Below are 11804 nucleotides of genomic sequence, written 5' to 3' on the forward strand. Positions count from 1 at the left end.
ACCCAAATCCAAAATAATGGATTAAAAAAAAAATCATTTTCCACATGATGTTAGAAAATCCATTACTGTGTGATAACTAGATTTTTCACATATTTTTCTCAGACTTTATTTGAATGTTCATTTGAACAAAATGATCTCTGGAGTGTTTCTCTTACTGATAACTCCGCTAAATACTCTAGATAGGAAAGAGGCAATCACTTACTGCCAGAAGAAGAGAGTATGTATGCTTTAAGAGATGTTACTGCAAGGAGATTTATATTGAAAAATTCTGATGCTAAATTCAGTGACCTTTCTGCTACATCACAACTATCTTTTAAGAGAAAGAGAAAATATATTTTTACTATTGCTGCAGATGTGAATTCAAGTTCTGCCTCTGGTCATATTAATGTTTGGTTGAGAAGCGATGTCTTAGAATGGAGAAGGCAAGTCTTGAAAAATGTAACGCAATGATCTTACCCTTCCTTCTAGCCCATCCAATTCTATTTGCTTTGCTTTCTTTTTCTAAGATTTTTTGCATAATCATTTTTTTGTTTGTTTGTTTGTTTGTTTGCTTGGCTCTTCACAATTGGAGGCCATTACCCTGTGCAGAAATGGATCCAGTGACATCTAGGACAGTAACATTATCTGTAATCCTTTTGCTTAAACAGGCCTCAAGCAATTGAGCAATAGGAGTATATGATGATAATATTAACAAGAGAATAATTGGCTCTTAATAAAATAAAATCTATAATTGTTTAACTGCTTACTATACCTATACATTTTATACTACCCACAAATCATAAATCAATCTATTTTCCTTTGCAGTCTTCACTACCATCAGTCTAACCCTAGTCATTTTCATATCTAACTTGGACTTACTGTAGTAGCCTTCCAATATCCTTGCTTCAATTTTGCATACATGCAAATTACACTCCATAGAGAAACTTGTCTGATTAAAAAAATCTATTTCAGAAAATATCATGCTTGAGGGAAATGCTTTTAATAACTTTATTCTTAGGTTTGTTGCAATCTATCTTCTGCCCCACTGGATGAAGTTAATGTGATAGATGTGTAAAATTGAATATTACTTATCTGTGAGATAGAAGGAAATCTTTCCACTGGCCACAACATGGATGGAGCTTGAGGGCATTATGCTAAGTGAAATGCATCTGACAGAGAAAGACAAATACCATATGCTATCACTTCTATGTGGAATCTAAAGAAAACTGATCTTATAGTAACAGAGACTAGAATGATGGGTTCTGAGGACTAGCAGTTAAGGAAAGAGGGTAGGTGATGGTTCAAAGGCACAGACCTCCAGTTACAGGACGAATAAGTTTTGGTGACTTTAATGTACAGCATTGTGATCTTTGTTACTAATAGTCTATTATGTGTGGAAGTTGCTAAGTGAATAGATTTTCAATTTTCTCACCACAGGTGAAAAGAGTAGTAATTATGCGAGATCTTAGAGGTGTTCATTAATACTAAGGTGGTAATCATTTGCAATATATAAGCATTTCCATGTATTTGCACCTCAAATTTATGCAATGTTACACGTCATTTATAATCTCAATGAAATTTGAAGGAAATTAAGATTTTAAGTAATGTTTGGCTATCATCAAATTTTTTCCTATGTGAATGATTGTTTTCAATTGCATTGCTCTGATGTTGTATATTCTAAGGGTGTGAAGTGATATCTTATTGTGGTTTTGATTTTAATTTCCTAATGCTTAGTAATATCAAGTCCCCTTTCATGTAACTGTTGGCCATCTGTACATCTTTGAAAAAATATCTATGTGGCATCTCTACTCATTTTTTTCCTTGATTTATATGAGGGTTTTTTTAAAAAAATATGTTCTGTGTATCAATCTTATCAGATACATAATTTAAGATATTTTCTCCCATTTTGTAGGTTGCCTTTCATTTTTTAAATCATTTCTTGTGCGGTGCAGAAGCTTTTAAGTTGGATGTCGTCAATGCATTGGGTTTTGCATTTGTTCCTTGTGCTGTTTGGTGGCGTATCCAAAAAATTTTTGTCAAGACCCTTATCAAGGAAGATTTTCCCCTACATTTTCTTCTAGGAGTTGTATTGTTTCAGGTCTTATCTTGAAAGTTTTAATCCATTTCGGGTTACTTTTTGTAAATGTTGTAAGATGGGGTCCTATTTCATCCTTCTCTGTGTGATTATCCAGTTTCCCTGGCACCATTGATTTAAGAGGTTGTACACTTTTGTTGAGTCTCTTGGTTCTTTCATCAAATAATATTTGACCTTATAGGTGAGAGATTATTTTTGGACACTCAATCCGGTGGAATGGTCTATGTATCTATTTTTATGCTACTACCATACTTTAAAAAGTACCAGGAGTTCCCGTCTTGGCGCAATGGTGAACGAATCCGACTAGGAACCATGAGGTTGCGGGTTCGATCCCTGGCCTTGCTCAGTGGGTTAAGGATCTGGCATTGCCATAAGCTGTGGTGTAGGTTGCAGACATGGCTCGGATCTCACATTGCTGTGGCTCTGGCATAGGCCAGTGGCTACAGTTCCAGTTAGACCCCTAGCCTGGGAACCTCCATATGCTGCAAGAGCGGACCAAGAAATGGCAAAACCCCCCCCCAAAAAAAAAAAAACTACGATAGCAAAAAACAAACAAACAAAGAAAAACAACCTCTAGATGTAAAGTAGCTACAACTTAGGATTCATTTTTCTATTTGGGTGCCCTGAAAGGCTTTAGAAATTGGTGACTCAACTCACTATTCCTTTCATGGTGAGGAACCCTTTCTGGATGGCAGGTTTCCTCTTGGTGATGAGCAATGCTGGCTTGTAGATGGGACAAGGCAGGTGGAATAAAACTATCTCTGTTCTGCTCTTGTGTAATTAGTCTCAGGTGTTTTGTTTTGTTTTTACCCCATAGTGTTGCTAAAATTTCGTAAGTGGCCTTCAGACCACTCCCAGAGATGTTTTTGTTCACGGGCAGCTTTCTAACTGCTGGTCTTTGACAGGGGACAGTGAGGCTGGGGTCGTCTATGTCTCCATTTGGACCTCTCAGTTTTACCTCTCTGTCTTTCTCTTGTTTTAAAGACACAATTATAGGACATGTTAAGTTAACAAACAGCATGATCTCATTTGTATAGAATTGTTTCTATACTCTCTTTCTCTCTCTCTTTTTTTTCTTTTTCACATTTTTAGGGCCATATCCATGGCATATGGAGGTTCCCAGGCTAGGGGTCGAATTGGAGTTGCAGCAGCAGGCCTATGCCACAGCCACAGCAATGTGGGATCTGAGCCACACCTGTGACCTACACCACAGCTCACGGCAATGCCAGATCCTTAACTCACTGGGCAAGGCCAGAGATCAAACTCACATCCTCATGGATCCTAATCAGGTTCATCAATGCTGAGCCACAATGGGAACTCCTATCATTTTTTTCTATTTATAATTTGGTTCAAGGAAATAGCTGAGGTAAGTTTTCTATATTGATAGACAGTTTTAGCTGCATGAGGAGAGTTAAGTCATTTTTCATTGTTATTTCTCTATGCTTTTATCATTTAAATTCTTTACAGTGTTAAGGCATTTCTTAAAATTGGCATTTTAAGAAATAAATAAGATTAATTAATAAAAATATGTGTCTCTTTAACAAGAGCTTAATTTCTTTAAGTAAATTTAGTATTCCTTTGAGATAGGAATCTATTGCTCAATAAGAGTAGGAGAATCTAAATGATTTCATAGAATTTGAGAAGTCTAAGACAGTCGTATTTGATGTTAGCTATTTCATGGTGATTATGTAAGAGTAAACACTTTAACTGAATAAAACAATTTACTCCTTTTAAAATACCAAGGCTTCTCCAAAGACAATGTATCTTATACTCAGGAAGGGTTGTTAATAATTGCCTTCAAGGCCTTAAGCAGATCAGAACGAGCCATTGTGTGCAAGTCTAATTCAACAGTTGCCCCTCTGGCTTTCCTGTGAGCAATGTTCTCATGCTGATCACCAAACAGGTGCTGATTCCCATCATAGGGACCCCGTGATAAATAGCTTTATACATCCCATCGGTTCCACAGTGAGTAATAAAAGCTCTGGTTTTAGGATGACCTAGAAAGAAATAATTATTCTAAGTCATAAGGGTCTCAAGAACAGAAAAAATCATAACACCCGTGTAATTCATTAATTCAGGTAGGTAGCATCTTCTATATAATTCTGTCAATAGGCCATATATAAACTCCTGTAGTCAGTACAGAAAGCAGCCATTGATTACTCCAGGCTATGTAGCAATTAGTGATTCTAGCAATTAAGCCATTCCACAAAAAACGGAGAAGTTTCCTGCAGAGTATGTGATGAAGAGTACTTCCCACTGGACAAGTTATCAGGGTGACAATACATTAATGAAAAGAAATGGTTGGATGTAAGGAACCAAGTACTTGTGCGAATGCAGAAGGAGAAGTGAGATGTGCAGTTTCAATGTGAGACTGTTGGCATAACGGGCTAGAAAGATAGACTAGGGAAAGTGCATGAAGTATTCTGTTAAGAAGATGGGATTATGAACTTGATCTTAAGTAATCTGGACCGTTTATAATATAGTTGGAGAAACTGTTTATTAGACATTTTTTTCCAAACAGTTACTGAAGGAAAAGGAGAAGTTAGAAAATGGATACGAAGAGTCTGAAGGCTGCTACAATATTCTGCACAAAAATTAATGAGAGCCTGATCTAAAGGTACTTTCCTGGACTCTGATTCAGAGGAGGGGGAAATTGTATCACAAAGACAAGAATGATAAATTCCATATTTATGTTAGTGCTCCACAAAGATTCTATCCTTGACCAAATTCTGGTCGGGATCCTCTGAACTCTCTTGTCAATGAGGTACTGATTTGGAGGCTTCTCTATCTCTCCATTGCCCAGTTTTGCAAGCATCCTACCAATTCAGTTTAGCGAGACTCTCTGGGCCCTGCTATGTGATCACCCTTGTTAGCTGTTTCCTCGTCCTCCGCCTTCCCCCAAGAAATGACTTATCACCTTAGTCTGCCTTCAGCAAGAACTAGGTCAGGTTAGTTTTGTCAGATCTCCCCCTTCCCTGGTATTTCCTTTGTAATTTTCCATCCAGTGTTCCCCCAACTCTGTTCTTCTGTCATAAATATCCCATTTCCCCTTTTGTACTCAGAGTTGAGTCCAACTCTGTCATACTGTACAAGTCCATTGCAGTAACACCTATGCTTATCACGACGGCCTTGAATACAGTGTGCCTTACAGTCTTTAATAAATGTCATGCATAATTTTTTCTTTAACAAGCTCCAGGAGAAATGTGAAGAAGATAAGATTGTTTGCTTGTTTGTTTGTTTTGAAATCAGATTCTTGGGTTTATTTGCTATTGAGTAATCATTCAGACTCTTTTTCCTTTAGTTCCATTACCTTTTCTTCTCTTTGGTCTTACCAAGATCATTCTGTGGAATCCATTCATACAACCTGGTGTTAGCTCCAAAAGTTTCTGGTTTCTTCCCTGGGTACCTCCACAGAACCTGTAAAGATAAATGCCTCTACTCTATTAGAAGATTTTGAGAATCACATCCTCTCAGAAGGAAGGAGTTCAGTTAGAATTAATTTAATTCAATGCCTCCAGGTAACACGAGATCAAACTGAGGCCCTGAGTGATTAAGTAATGCATGTTTTTAAACCACTGACACTACACACATATTTTCTTTTCCATTATTCTTTCTAGCAAATAACCGTTTTTTAAATCATTTTTTTAACTTTTTTTTTGACCTTTTCTCTTTCTTTTCTTTTAATTCTTTTTTTAGGGCCACACCCACAACATATGGAGGTTCCCAGGCTAGGGGTCAAACCAGAGCTGTAGCTGCCAGCCACAGGATCCGAGCCACGTCTACAACCTACACCACAGCTCATGGCAACACTGGATCCTTAACCCACTGAGCAACGCAAGGGATCTAACCTGCCTCCTCCTGGATGCTAGTCAGATACATTTCCACTGAGCCACGATGGGAACTCCCTTATTTTTTTTTATTATACTTGATTTACAATGAATGGTTCTTCAGTTTCTGTTGTACAGCAAAGTGACCCAATCACACATAGCTCCTGGTGTTGTACAGTAGGAGCCCAGTCCTTACAGTTTTCAGCACAAACCCCTGTGTCTCACAGCATTCAACCATATTTTCAAGTGCTTGCAATAATCCTAATCAATAGGCTATCAACATCGGGTCAATTCTTGCTCAGAAGATGAAGGCAAAAAGACAACCTGTATCTGAAACAATTACATATGGGTGTTACCAGGCCATGCTGGTACAAGGGAGTTTTGAAACAAAGTCTTGAGAGACAAAGAGGAAGGATGTTATTTACTTCACTGAGAAATTGTTAGTGCTTTGACCTTTGTCATATACTTGGCAGTGACATAGAATCATTGTCTTTTTATTATAGTACAATATATAATGACATCTATCATGTTAAAGGACTATAAGTATAGAATTTGGTAGCATTAAACACCTCTACTGTGGTATATGTATGTATGTATGTATGTATGTTGTATAACCATCAGCACTATCTAGACCCCAAATATTTTCATCATCCCTAATAGAAACTCTGTATAATTAAGTGATAGCTCCACTCTCTAACTCCTGGTAAGCTCTATTCTAGTTTCTATCTCTATGAAGTTGACCACTCTAAGATATCGGATATAAATGGAATCATACGGTACTTGTCTTCTGACAGCATTATTTTTCTTAGTCTTATGTTCATGGGTCATACCTGTTGTAACATATCAGAATTTCCTTTCTTTTTAAGTCCGAGTCATATTCCATCTTGTGTATATATCACATTTTCTTTACCCATTCATTTTGCAGTTGTGAATGATCTTGCAGCGATCACTGTTGTATAAACCTCTGTTTGATTCCATGATTTCAGTTCCTTTCAACATGCAGCCAGAATTGGGTCATATGAGAGCTATGTAGATGCATCGGTTTGTACTCCTATAAATATAATAGGGAAGAACAAATCTGACTCCATATGAGATCTGTTTCTTTTATTTTAACCTCTGTACTCTGCTGTTTGTGCTTAGTCATGCTGGCTCTGCACCTTTTGTAAAAGAATGTTGCCTATGACCTGAAACATAAGCCATAGCCTATCTCAAGTCTCTGACCTTTAAGAGTTCATTTAAATAGAGATAAAAAGTTGCATAACAGAGAATAACATTTGTTGTGTTGGAGGTTTACAGGAACACCCTGACCTGACCTGACCTGACCTAAGTGGAGAGCTGCAAGAACAAAGGATTACTACACCTAGAAGTTTGCAACAACAAACCACATCCCTCTCTCACCTGGCTTTTGAAAGTGCTTTGCTGAAAGAAACCCTTCAGGGAATTTGGGGGTTTGGGGGCACAAGCCACACTTTTCCTTACAAGGCCCAGCAATAAACTTTTCCCTGCTCCAAACGCTGATTTTTGGTTTGTTTGGCCTCACTGTGTTTCAAGCACATGAAATTGCACTCAGGTAACAATATGGTGAAGTCAGCCCAGGATTCTGTGCCCATGGCAGGTTGACCCCAGAGGCAGTGCCTTCCCTGAGTCTCTAGCAGCTGCTGGAGCTCATTTTGCTCTGGGCTACTGGAAGGACTCTCCCTGACAGCCACTGGTCCCCCTAGACACAAGGCTGTTTGGAGCTGAGAAACATCCAGAACAATGGTCCATGTTTAGTGTCCCTTGGGAGTAAGTTGCTCCAGCTTGTGCAGGCTGGGAACTCTCTCCATGTAATTTGGGTTCATCTCCTTTCAGGAAGTGAGCCACTCTGGGTCTGTTCTGTTTGGACAGCTGGGCCAATCTGTTTGGAGGCCTCTATCTGGGAGAAGAAGTGGAATTCTTGGAGCATAGTTCCTTTGATTTTCCTGTGACTGTAGCTTATTTGTATTTTGGTTGTTTCATTTTGGGATGAGACTCTCTGGATCCATTCTCTTTGAGGAGTCACGCCACTCTGGAGGCTCCTGTTTTTGAATGGAAGTAGAATTTGGGGGGCCACACCTTGTCTGATCCTTTGTTTGTGGGTTTGTGGGTATGTTTTTATGTGTCTGTGTCTGTACTTGCATTGGCCAGTTGTGATGTCTTTGGTGAATAATGGGGCTCACCTGTGACAACACAGGGTATCCATCACTGTTGCGTTAGGCTTCACCTATGACAGAAGTGAACGATAAATATATTTTGAGTAAAAAGGGGGTTTGTGCCTGGTTGAGCTGGGATTAGATTAAGTTTTAATAGGAAAATGGATTTTGTTTTTAAAAGTAGGTCGCTGCCGTTAGTTCTTCTTCTGGGGTTTTAACGTGTGGTTTCATTTGGAGCATAGTCCTCTGTCACCTCATTTCATCTTCTGTGTTTTATTTTTATGTATCTGGCAGGAGGTTGGTTACATTTCCTGACCTTGGAGACATCCAGTGCATCCAAGTGGTGCAATGCATCCAAGTGGTGGGTCCTCAGAGCTATATGCTCTAGGGGTGGCCCTATTTGTCCGCGTGGGCGCTTCTGTTGTGGCAGTTTGACTACCAAGAGCCCTCGGCTCTTCCAAAAGTAATCTGCATTGGTCTTCAAAGCCCCTGTCCTGGGGGCTTGACGTCCTAGTGCAGAACCACTGGGCTAAGGAGCCCTGTGGTGGGCTCAAACAATTGGCTCCTTGGGGGTGTGAGTCTTGACTATACTGATTCTCCATCCTGCTCCATGAGTCTCATTGTGGTTCCTTCTTTGTATCTTTGGCTGTATGTCTTTTTGCTTGTCTCCTGTTTTCCTTATCAACACTTACTCTGCAGGGAGTTCCCGTCATGGCTCAGTGGCAGCAAACCAACTAGTATCCACGAGGATGTGGGTTCAATCCCTGGACCTGCTCAGTGGGTTAAGGATCTGGCGTTGCTGTGAGCTGTGGTTATTTTAAGTTGCAAATGGTCATAAGAATTTTTGTATCCATAACCGAATTCCTTTCACGAATTGTTTGAGGGAAGCCGTACCATTTAAATATTTAATCCAAAAAGCATCTACATAAAATCAATGAATTTTCAGTTGCATTAAGATACAAGGCTTAGGGTCAGAATCGGAAGCATCAAGACAGGTCTCTCTACCTAAACACAATTGTACTAGCCAAAGCTACAGGAAGTACCTCTGTTGGAGCTCTGGATTCTATCTGAGCACTTGAAACCCACAGGGGAAAGCTTGACTGGGAACTGTGGTTAATTTTAGTCAACTTCAACCCTTCAGAGTAGCAGCAGCGTCAAAGCCTCCATCACAAAGCCCTGTGTCAAGCAACATGCCTGTCTTTTAGGTAACAGATCCCTTCTCGCTGCTGCTTTCAAGATTCACGCATTATCTTTGACTTTCAGCAACTTGAATATAATGTGTCTTAGCTTCGGTCTCTTTGAGTTTCGCCTACTTGAAGTTTACTCAGCTTCTTGGATGTGTAGATTTATGGGTCTCCTTAAATTGGGGCCATTTTAAGCCATTTACTTCTTTAAATATCCTTTCTTCCCTTTTCTCTCTTTCTGTGACTCTCACTCTGGGACTCCCATGTCCATGTTCATTCACAGAATGACGTGAATGATGTCCTACAAGTCTTTTAGGCTTTGTTTCTTTGTCTTCATTTTCTTCTTCTTTTGGTGCCTCCAACTTGATAATTTCAATGATTCTGTCTTTTGCCTGCTCATGCCATTTCAGTTGCTGTAACTTTCAGCTCCGGAATGTCTTCTTGGTTATTTCTTTAATAATTTCTTTCTCATTATCAATATTTCATTCTGTTCCTACATCATTTTCTTCTCTTTATCACTGTCTTTAGGTTTGTGTGCATCTTTAAGACAGTGGTTCTAAAGGCTTTTTCTAGAGACTCCAAAATCCAGGCTCCTTCAGGAACAGTTTCTCTCAATTTATTCTGTTCCTTTGCTTGGGCCATAGTTTCTTCAATCTTTGTGTGCCTTGTGATATTTGTTGAGAACTGTGCATTTGATTTTTATGATGTCCTAACTCCAGAAATCAGATTTGCCCCTTTGTTAGTTTAGATTTTTCTAAAATTATTGAAGTATTTGTCTTTGCTAGATATCAGGCTGAGGTTAAGTCCTTAGGTTTACCTCAGGTCTTTGATGAACCTGTGTGTTTCTCTGAACATACATATAGCTTTCAATTCTACAATGTGAGGTTTTTTTTTAATTAAAAAATTTATGGGCGTTGCCGCCATGGCTAGTGGTTAAGGAATCTGACTAGGAACCATGAGGTTGTGGGTTCGATTCCTGATCTTGCTCAGTGGGTTAAGGATCCCACATTGCCATGAGCTGTGGTGTAGGTCACAGACTCGGCTTGGATCCTGCATTGCTGTGGCTCTGGCATAGGCCGGCAGCTACAGCTCCGATTAGACCCCTAGCCTGGGAACCTCCACGTGCCATGGGAGCGGCCCTAGAAAAGACAAAAAATAAAAAAAAAATAAAAGAATAAATATGCCCTAATTCCTCAATGCTTGGCTTCCAAATGGAGAAAAAAGAAAGAACACATAGTACTGATCCTTTAAAACTCCTGAAGTTGCTTCTGCTAATAAAGGTCACAACAACTGTGGCCAGCTTCTATACCTGCAACTCAGTGATCAAAGGCAGTAGTCAGCAATCAGGGTGCAGGACCCCAGTATTTGTGACCTAAAAGACAGGCATATTGCTTGACACAGGGCTGAGTGATGGAGGCTTTGAAGCTACTCTGAAGGTAGAAGTTGACGAAAATTAACCACAGTTCCCAGGCAAGCTTTCCCCTGTGAGTTGTAAGTGCTCAGATAGACTCCAGAGCTCCAGTAATGATTTCCAGAGATTTAGGGGCAAGAAAGGATGCAGAGCACAAGGGATTTTGAGGACTGTTGATCTGTATGATAGTGTAAGTGTAGATACATGTTCTAAACATTTATCAAAACATGTAATGCACACACAAAGAATGAACCTTATAAGATGAACCTCATTGTAAACGATGGATATTGGTTCACATTAATATGTAAATTTTGGTTCATAGGTTGTAGCAAATGTGCCACACCTGTGTGGGCAGCTGTGAATGGGAGGACTCAGGAGATAGGTGGGAAAACGTGGTAAGAATTTTCTGTAATCAGTTGCTCTATGAATGCAAATATCTAAAAAGAGTCTATCAATTTTAGAAATGGCAAATACTACATAATCTGTCCCTTGATATTAGACAGTGTATTTAATAGCTGCTTGCCAGATACTGCATTGTACCTCATTCAGCATCCCCTCCCCAATATGAACAAATAATTTTCCCTCACAACTGCTCGCCTTACTTCTTCCCCTTAGTAAATGACAATATTCTCTACTAAGTGGCCTCTATCAATAAATACAGAAATACAGAAATAAATAAAGGGATGACATACACATTGTCACATACAACGAGAGCCAAGGAATAATTTTGGATACTGTCACTTAATTTCCACTTCCAGCCTATCAGAAAATCCTATTGATTTTCTTTGCAAATACTCCCTAAATCTCTCCATTTATACTAAAAATTGCTATCATATTGTAGCTCAGATCTCTATAAAGTCTTGCAGGAACTATTGCACCTATATTTCAGCTCATTTCTGCTTTAAATCTTGCTCCATTCCAAATAATTCAATACTCAATATTTATGATAGTGTAAGCTGTGTCACATTCCTGCTTAAAAATTATACATTCATCCCTCATTGACCTTGAATTTGAAGTAAAGATTACTCAGGAGTGCCCATTTGTTTTTTCATAACTGATTCTCTGATCATCTCTCCAGGCGAATTTCTCTCCTCTAATCAAACCAAATAGTTCATCATGACTGAACTTCTGCCCAGA

The 11804-nt window shown here is 39.1% G+C and overlaps 1 long non-coding RNA gene across 2 annotated transcripts; it reads right to left on the reverse strand.

The window, feature by feature from the left end:
* Positions 1-3485: 3485 nt before the first annotated feature.
* Positions 3486-10365, reverse strand: LOC106507782 (uncharacterized). 2 transcript variants are annotated; one of them, XR_014812636.1, is made up of 3 exons: positions 6732-8184; positions 5407-5491; positions 3846-4071 (listed from the first exon to the last, which is right to left on the reverse strand). It is a non-coding gene; the product is annotated as an uncharacterized LOC106507782 (long non-coding RNA). The 2 variants fall into 2 exon arrangements; XR_014812635.1 differs by having other exon boundaries at positions 3486-5491; positions 6732-10365.
* Positions 10366-11804: the final 1439 nt, after the last annotated feature.

Source organism: Sus scrofa, chromosome 8 (genome assembly GCF_054392235.1).
Source record: "Sus scrofa isolate SSC_HxYL_T2T_F1_AM1 chromosome 8, Sscrofa_HxYL_maternal_Yorkshire_Landrace_v2.0, whole genome shotgun sequence".
Taxonomy (NCBI): domain Eukaryota; kingdom Metazoa; phylum Chordata; class Mammalia; order Artiodactyla; family Suidae; genus Sus; species Sus scrofa.